The sequence below is a fragment of the Fukomys damarensis genome, unplaced genomic scaffold (genome assembly GCF_012274545.1).
Source record: "Fukomys damarensis isolate Sample0158 unplaced genomic scaffold, DMR_v1.0_HiC HiC_scaffold_38, whole genome shotgun sequence".
Taxonomy (NCBI): Eukaryota; Metazoa; Chordata; class Mammalia; order Rodentia; family Bathyergidae; genus Fukomys; species Fukomys damarensis.
The window spans coordinates 79,914,860-79,924,592 of record NW_022900950.1 but is presented as its reverse complement, the minus strand read 5'-3'; the positions used below and the strand labels follow the sequence as shown (position 1 = coordinate 79,924,592).

At 40.4% G+C, this 9,733-nt stretch overlaps 1 long non-coding RNA gene across 1 annotated transcript; it reads right to left on the bottom strand.

Moving 5' to 3' along the window:
- Positions 1–8,343: 8,343 nt before the first annotated feature.
- Positions 8,344–9,185, bottom strand: LOC104864780. The gene is made up of 3 exons (XR_780994.1): positions 9,069–9,185; positions 8,871–8,987; positions 8,344–8,536 (listed from the first exon to the last, which is right to left on the bottom strand). It is a non-coding gene; the product is annotated as an uncharacterized LOC104864780 (long non-coding RNA).
- Positions 9,186–9,733: the final 548 nt, after the last annotated feature.

The window sequence follows — 9,733 nt, the reverse complement described above, 5'->3', positions numbered from 1 at the left end:
CGCCTTATTCTCCTCAGGGTGTTGGCTCTGTGCTCTGGTCTCCAAATGACCTGTTGCCAGGACAGACTTCCTCTGTCAGTCAGCCCTTTCCCAGTGCTGCCCAAATAAATCTTCTATCCTGTTTCTTATTATTTCTTTACTCAAACCTAAATATAATCTCATTCTTTCCTCAGAACCAGTACTCTTCTCAGCCCTATTTCTTTCTCAACAACAAGACAAACAAAACTCATCCTCTTTGTCAAGCATCTAACCTCTGTCAAATTTTGAAGATCTTAACCAATAGTTCCTTGATTTGAAATATAAATACAAACATCAAATTTAAAATTAGTAAGTATTTCTAAAAGGTGATCAGTCTTAACGTGTGTATTTTAGCTCATGCATATAATCATCAATAAAATCAAATTATCACTAAAAAAATCCCTACTAGTATTTTCTAGCTTTTCATTCAAAAGGTAAATTGCTGTTAGCCCTCTTTTCCTCTCCTGTGGCCACACCCTTTGCTGTGTACCAATGTGGAGCCCTCCCCTGTAAGGAGCATGTTCTGCCCCAAACTCGGGGTCTGGGTTCAGCCATGCAGTTGCTTGGATTAGGGGATATTTCCCAGATATGATACAGAGCAAGGCTTGAAATGTGCTGTGTGATTGGCTCATCCCTCTGCTGGTGCCTCTGCTGGGGCCATGCCAGACTCAATCTCACCTACAACATACTAAGAGGTCCATGGGAATAGCTCAGCCACCTCCATGGCCCCAGCTAAGGCCAGCCTCGGTCAGAGCAGAGTAAGCCACCTCCTGAGCATGAACAATCCCATCAGAGACCTGCAGAGCTGCTGATCTTAACTGTATTTGATCACAGATGCAAGAGCATTTATAAAGAAATCACTGCAACAAAACTACTAAGGAAAACAGGTGAGTAATAAGAAGGCCCCTATCATAGGCCCCTATCAGGGAAAAATAGACAAGGGAATAATGCAGAATGCATGTTTGTGTATCTGAATTACAAAATCTCTGTAAATTTCAAGGATTTATGAGGAGGAGACTGAGAATACCAAGAAGTCTATCCATAGCCTACTGCTTGGGGTTATAAAATAGGGGCCAGAAACAGAAAAAGCAAGGCTATGGAATTCTAAATCAGTCAGAATCTTCTCCTGAATTCTTTGTTAATGTCTTCAAAATCAAAGAAATCATAAATATCTACTTATTTTTCCATGCATCCTTGATTCTGATAACTCCCATCCTTTCTCCTTCTTTTAATTGCAAACACAATCCCACTGTCTCGTCACATTCAAAAAACCCTTAAGTTCTTTGTGGCTTCTAATTGCACTTTTAAATTAATTATAATTGTTACAGTTTGGAACTAAAACATCCTCCAAAAATAAAATAAAATAAAATACAACATCCTCTAAATGACTGCGTGTTTGGAAGCTGACTGGATCATGGGGCACATACTCATAAGTGGATTTCTCCATTGATGAGTATGGTAACTGAATGTGCTGCAAGGAAGTGGATGCTTGTTAAAGGTGGGTCCCTGAAAACATGAACTGGAGGGTTGGATTCTTGTCCCTACTCCAACCCTCTCTCTGCTTCCTGGTTGCCATGGGTTGAGCTACCGACCTCTGTCAGCCCTTCCACCATGCTGTTTCTGCCTTTCAGCAGCTGACTTTGGACTGAACCCACTGAAACTATGAGCCAAATAAAGCTCTCCTCCTTTGACAGTGTTGGATATTTTGTCTCAGTGATGAGAAAGCAACTAAGACAATGATTCTGTAGTCCACACAGAGGTGCAGCATCTTCTACCATTCACACCTTCCTCCCTTTCATCCCTGGAAATTAGTCATTGAGTCCTTGTCGGTTCTATCAGTTCCTGGTCCTTGTCTCGGCACATGTCTGTCTGCCTCATGCCAACTTACCTCTTCACTCATCTTCCTCCACCTACGGGTGAATAGGACTCAGCTGAAACAAGACCTCCTCCATGGGAACCTCTCTGCAAACTCTTATTTAGAAAGGCCATGCCTTTATACAATCCATCAAGTCCACTATAACAGCGATCGCATGAAACTGTTTCTTTGAACATCTTTACTATGAGAACAAACCATTTCACATACATCATTCTTCAGTGTAAAAATGAAACAGCACCATTATTGAAACTATCATCCATTGCCAAAAATATGTTAATTCTATATTATAATAAATATATCAAGAACAGCAACCACGACACAGAGCAAGTACTATTTCTTAGACCCCTGGATAAGTATTTCACATAGGCTAATTCTCACCATACTCTATCAGAATTTACTGTCCTCTTTAAATATTTTAACTGCGCCAAATTACATAGAACATGAAATTCACCGTCTTAACCCTTTTTAAGTGTATGGATCAGTAGTTTTAAGTACTGCTGTCATATTGTTCTGTGGCTGTGACCACCATCCAGCTCTACAATGCCTTCCAACTTGCAAACTGAAATTCTATACTCATTTGAAAACGATCCAATTCCTTCATCCTTGGAAATCTGCATTTTACTTTTGGTCTCTATCACTTTTATTACTCTTGGTTACTTTCATGTTACTGGAATAAAGTACCTGACACCCAAAAAGTTAGAGGAGTTTCAGTTCACAGTTTGTATAGGTTTCAGTCCACAGTCGGCTGGCTCCAAGGCAGGCTGCATGGCAGAGGGGCAGTGCAGGGGAAAAACAGTTCACGGCAGGGCAGATAGAATAAATCAGCAGCAGTGAGCCTCCCTTTCCCTTTTTATTCCATTCAGGCCACAAGCCTATTGGTCGGTGACACTCACATCTAAGATAAGGCTTCTGTCTTCAGTAAATCCACTCAGCCACATGCAAAGCTATGCTAATCCAATCAGTGGGGCTGATCCAGCATCACATATCCATGGTCCAGCCACTCCCCAAAGCCCCAACTGCGAGAACATGAGGCGTGGGGAATATTTTAGATACCTCAAATAAGTAGAATTTGTGCTTTTGAAATTGGGTTACTTCGCTAATAATGTCTTTAAATGTAATTTGTCAGAATTTTCATTTTCAATCCTGAATAATATAGCATTCATTCACACATATTATAGTTTGTGTTTCATTCATCTGTTGATGCACATGAGTAGCTTTCATATTTTGGCTATTAGGAATAATAATAACAGCTACTAAGAATATTTATACCCAAATATCTATTCAAGTCCCTGTTTTCAATTCTTTGGGATATGTGCTGGATCATAGTCTAATTCTATATTTAATTTTTTGAGTAGTGATCATACATTTCCACATTTTATATTCCACCAATAGTGAATAAGAGTTCGTTTCCCCACAGCCTCACAAACTTTTAGTTTCTGAAATTCTTTATAAAGGCTATTGTAATGGGCATGAGGAGGATCTCACTGTACTTTTCACTAATGATCCATGATATTGAGCATCTTTTTATGTGCTTACTGGTCACATATATCCTCTTCGGAGAAACATCTTTTCAATTCCTTTGAATCATTTTTTTTAATTAAGTTGTTCATGTTTTTGCTTTTGAATGTCCAAAGTTCTCTATATATTCTGAATATTTTATAAGATAGATAAACAACTTGAAAACATGTCCCCATTTTGTGAGATTTTTTTACTCTCTTCATAGTAACTTTTGATTAACAAATGTTTTAACTTTCACAAAATCCAATTTGTCTATTTTCTTCCTTTGGTTGTCTGCATGGATGGTGTAATATTTTTAGAAAATCATTGTCAAATTCAGTGTCACAAAGCATTTTCCCTATGCTTTCCTCTAAGGTTGTACAGTCTTAATTAAGTCTTTAGATCTTGAACCCATTTGAGGTAAATTTGCATATGGTGATGGGGAAGCTCAAGCTTCATTCTCTTGCATATGGAAATCGAGTTTTTCTCAACACTAATTATTTAAAAGACTGTCCTCTACTCCAAAAATGGTCTTAGAAGCCTTAACAAGAAACCATTTAAGCATATATGTGAGAATTTGTCCCTGGGCTTTCTATTCTTTTCCATGGATTTGTATGTCTCTCTTTATGCTAGTAGCACCCTTTGCAGTTAGTTTTGAAACAAGTAAGTGAATCCTCCAATTTTGTTCTTCTTTTTCAAAAATATTTGACTATTCAGGTTCCTTCAAAATGTCATATAAATTTTAGGGTGTATTTTCTTTATCTGCAAAAAACATCCTTGATATTTTGTTAGAGCTTGCACTGAAACTGTCAACTGCTTTGGATGGTCCTGACAACAATATTACATGCTCCAACCCATGAAAGAGAGATGTTTTCATATATTTTATGCCATAATTAATTTGTTTCAGCAACATTTTATAATTTTTATTGTACAAATTTTTCATTTCCTTGGATAATTCTGAAGTACCTTGTACTTTTTCTTGTTATTATAAATTGTTTTCTTAATCTCCATTTTAGACTAGAAATGCAACAAATTTTTCTTGTGCTGAATTTTATTCTGCTACTTCACTAAATTCATTTGTTCTAAAAGCTTTTTGAGGAATCTTTAGGATTTTCTACATATAAGTTCATATCATCTTCATACAATGACTGTTTGACTTCTTTTTAATTTGAATGCCTTTTATTTCATCTTGCCTAGTTACTCTGATTAGAAGTCCCAGGGCTAAATTGGTGAAAGTATTATTGGGTATTAATGGGTATTATTGACTTTTTCTGATCTCAGTGAAAAAGTCTTTGGTCTTTCACCATTGATGATGAAGTTTGCTGTGAGTCTTTCATAGGAGGCCTCTATTATGTTGCAGTAGCTTCTTTTTATTCCCAGCTTGTTAAATGTTTTTATTGTGAAAATGTATTGAATTTTGTCAGATTTTTTTAATGCATCGGTAGAGACTGCCATATGAAGTTGGTTCTGGTCACGTGGGATGTTTTGCTAGTACCTTTCACATGTGACACATTCCTGCATCTCAGGAGTTAACCCCAGTTTGTCACACAATCATTTTAATATTCTATTAAGGCTCTCAGAAGCCAGCTATCTTGTATTGTTGGGGATTTGGGCATTAATTTTTGTGAGGAATATCAGCTCGGTTTTCTTGTAGTGTCTTTGTTTGACTTGAGTATCAGGGTAATGCTAGCTCACATATGACTTAAATAGTGTTCCTCCACCTTCAATGTTTTGTAAAAGATTGAGAAGAACTGATGTGAACTCCTCTTTAAATGTTGGGAGAAGCCATCAGATCCAGGGATTTTCTTTGCCAGGACACGTGTGAATGCTGGTTATTCTATTTTCTTATTATTTTGTCTTGATAGGCACTGTGTTTGTGTAAATTTTCCCCTTAACTCTATCAAATTTTGACAAACTGAACTTCTTCAGCTCCACAGTTTCTTTTTTATTGCTTTTTAAATTTTTAATCTCTTTTTTGACAATTCATTTTGTTAATGGATCACTTTAACTTTCTCCACATCTGCCTTTGGTCCTGTTAGCATTTTTAAGACATTTTTTATGCCATCTTCTCAGCACAGTTTCTGCTGGCTTATTATTTTCTTTGGAATGGATATCTTTCCTGTCTCTGTGAATGTCTTGTGACTCTGTTGTAACACAGACATTTGAATCCAACAACTCAATTGTCAATTCTGGATTTCAGACTGCCCCAGGTCCTCGGAGGGGATGATAGTGTTTTGTCGTGTTTTTTCCTGCAGTGACCTCCTGTGCCAAGCACAGCCTTAGGTTACACCCAGTTCTTCCCAGGTCTGCTCTGAGCCTGCACCTTTCCCTGGGCACATGAGGTTACTTTCTAACTCCCTCATATAAGCAGTTACTTTGACTTTCCTAGTGTTTATTGTCTGGACCCCAAAGGGGAAAGGCAGAATAGTGAAGGGGATTCTGCTTCCTTGTGCTCCTTTTGAAGTAGACCAGTCCAAACCTGGCTTGGACTCAGCATGTAGCCCAGGCTGCCCTCTTACCTCGCGACCCTTATGCTGGGATTACAGGTATGTGCCACTGTGTCCCAGCTGAAGAAGACTTTTCAATGGCACCAACCCTGTGAGTTCCCAGAAATCACTTCCACAGCAGAGGAAGGGAGCTGGCACAGAGTCCACAGAGGCAGTTGCTCTGCGTCTGCACCTCCTCATCTGAAGCCACCTTGGCAGTCGGGTCACAGATCCCCCACATGCGGAAGACGTGGTCCTTCACGGAGCCAGCACTGCCGGGTGCCACAGGGCTGGGGGTGGGGTGGGGCCCAGTGACAGCTGATGAGCAAAGAGCTGTAACTGAACAGTCAGCTGCAATTCGTCACCTACACATTCTTCTGGACGTTGATAGCATGCAGTCAGCTCCAGAGTTCCAAGGTAGCTGCGTCAGATAGGCCATCCCAGGGACTGCTGCCTGAGAGGGACACAGACCCCTGGTCATTCTGCTCCACCCTCTGCCCAGGACCCTCTCCGTGCTCCATTACCACTGTCCCCACTGCACAGAGGAGAAAATGAACACACCCACAGAGAGAAAAATCTAATTAACAGTCCAAACATATAACATTTTGGGTCACTTCCCAAGCAAAATGAAGCAGTGTTCCACTTGACACTCACAAAGGACAACGATGTCGGCAGATTAATAGGCCAGTTGCTTCAATATTTATAAGAAAAAGCCAATTTTGTCCTATTTCAGATGTTTTATTCATGACTGAAGACCTGCGTGTACATCTCTTCTCCTTGTTGCTCGAGTTTCAAGTTTTGATGTTTTCTATCCAGGACACAATATGCTTACCTCAAAAAATAGACATCTGCTCCTTTGCAGAATTCAGTGCCCTTTTATCAGCAGAAAAGAGGAGCTGTCCAGGTGGAACTGGATTTATGAAAATGTAAATTTACTTCAATGGCTTGTTTGTTTAAATAGTTTTACAGAATTTTAACAGCAAGGTACGAGTCATGGCATATGGCTTCCTATCATGACATGAAAAAGTTCTTAGTCAAATGTAAATTCTTGTGTTTGGGTTTTACCAGGTATGAAATCTCATCAGAAGTTACCCATGATTCCACAAGCTAAATTTCCCTTGAGAGATAAGTTTGAATGATCTCACACACACGGCCCCCTGAAACGTTAACCTTGAACATCGCAGTGGAAGATACCTGCAGCTGCTACAGACCCGACCTCAGCACCTCAGGAAGAGCAAGATATATGAGGCCCAAACCCTGCCCCACCTGTGCTCCCTCTGTCACCACAGCTACTGATGAGCCCATTGGAAATGCCAAGCTAGCCCACTGTCCAGGGAAAATGCATTATGAATGAGTCTGTCAGTGACTCAGAACAAAGCATAAATCTCTAACCCTAATGTTAGCCTCAAATTTTTTAAAGGAATTTGACTATAATATTACAGTTGCTGTTCTATTCAGGCAGCTGCAATTTATTGAGACAATCGGATTTTTAGTTTATGTTCGCAGCCATCTCTTTCCATGTGTGCAGATGTAATACAATACCTGAGGCTAGGTAATTTATAAAGAGCAGAGATTTATTTCCTACACTGAGAAGTTCAAGGTCAAGGGCCTTCTTACTGCTTTAGATCACAGCAAAAGGGGGAGGGGGATGGAGAGAGACAAAGGCTCCTCTTTTTACCCAGAATGAGCTCCCTCGAGCAGTCACTAACCCACTCAGACAACAACATTGTTCGTCCGTCTGAAGGGTGGAGTTCTAATCACTTCTTAAACACAGCATTCGACTATGTTGCATGGGGACCACATTTGCAATACTGAACACTGAAGGACAACACGTTCAAGCCACAGCACCGTCGTATCAATAAATCTACACCAAAATCCAAACAGGCTGAGTCAGTTTCACTCAGTTTCTTTGAAGCCCCTCCACCTGTTTTAGGTTTAAAAGCCTCCAAATGTATCCTATGCCAGGTCAGGACCCGGAAAGAATGACATTATCTCAGCCACCCAACGTTATAAAAAGGAAGACAGACACTGCACATCACATTTCTACGGCAGATGCATTCAGCCCGCTGTGCGGGTGTGCATCCGAGAGTCAAAAGGCCCCAGGCAGAAGCCGCTTATTTCTCCCATCGTCTGCCTCCTCCCCACTGCAACCCACAGCACGGAGCTTCAGCAGGAGAATCTGCTCGCACACCCCTCACTCACTATTCATCGTTTCATTCACTCATTCATTAATTCAAGACATTCTAAACCACAGGGGGTCATCAGGAGTTCCGCAGGGACAAGAAGCAACACCACCACCTAAAAGAGCAGCTTTAAATGTTCACCGCCTTGTTTAAGTGAGGGGCTTAGCAAGAGCTACCCTGAAACTTTATCATTATTTCCACTCTCTGTGCTCTCAGAAACCAGCCTAATGAAAGATGAAGAATAACAGAACATTTTGCTTTGCATAGGAAAGCTTGCCCTGGAATATTAGTTATGCATTTGGGGCTGGAGGTGGGGAGAAGAGCTCTTGTCATGCCTTTGAAGTGTACCAAATGCTCACCCATCCTCAAACGCTGTTTGATCTGACTTGGCTCAGAAGTCCCTCATTCTCTTTTGCTATTCTCAGTTGCAGTTTTTCCACACTTTGTGAGCTGCTCCTCCAGCTCTTCAGTGCCTTCTGGAAATGAAAAGAAGCAATTGACTTTTCCATAAGTCAAACTGCCATCTGTTAAGGGGACTGCCCCCCTGCTCTTTAAATCTGTTTAGAAAGTTAGTTTCCTACTTCCTGGTGTCTTCCCCAGACTCAACTGGAGATCTTAACTAAACTGTGAGGCTTAGTGACTTCAATGTTACAGGCTTCAGGACTGAACAGAAAGAGAACATGAAAGGGAACAACTGCTCTCCCGCACAGCAGGGAAGCAGACAGAGTCCAAGGCTGAAAAACCTTCCCCAGTAGGCTGCTCCATTCAGATTCAGCAGGGGGAATCTATAATCATCACAAGAACAATTACCATTGTTGTATTCTAAACCGGGCTTGACAGTGCTGCCCTTCTTTTTATAAACTCTGTGTTGGCCACACTGTAGCTTGGAAATCATCCTCTCTAAATGTCCTCCTTCACGGCAGGCGCCTGCAAACAGAGGGGCATTCACCACAGCTGGCCCTGCCTGCAAAGGTGACAAAATTCTCTTGGGGAAGCAGACATCCTCACCAGACACACAGGGCCTCTGCGGCAGGTTTGGCTCCTGTCCTACACCACCAAATCTTCTAACCACTCAGATTTGATGTTTGTGTTTCTCTCTCTCGTTTGTCCTTTCTTTTCTTTTCTTTTCTTTTCTTTCTTTCTTTCTCATATTCTGAAACACCACAAGGAGGAAAATAGCATTGCAATTGAGATTACCAAAGGGCATAAATATTTTATAGCAATAGGAAAAGTCACAATTCATTTGCTTCATTCATTATAACTGTGAACGTCAACATCTCATTTTTTTAATTTACAAAACGAAGAAGTCAACCTGAACAATCAAAAGCATGGCAATGTCCTTCAAAAGAAGTTGCCTGTGATGTTTGCAGCATTTCTATGAGTACGCACTTTGATTTTTCAACAAAATTCATTAAATAGGGATTGAGATAGGCATTCTGAATGAGTGAAATAGTGCATATTGACAGATTATTCCCAAGACATGCCTGCTGCGTTACTTTCAAGCAATGGTGTGACTAGAGCCAAAATAAATTGAGGATCATCTAATAAAAGTCCTGGCTTTATTGAATACTATTTATTGAATATTATTTCCCACAAGCACTTCAGTTTTCTAGGATGTAAATATTTACTTGTGAAGTGCTTAAAGGAGCTTACAAAGTTTATTGACACTACTT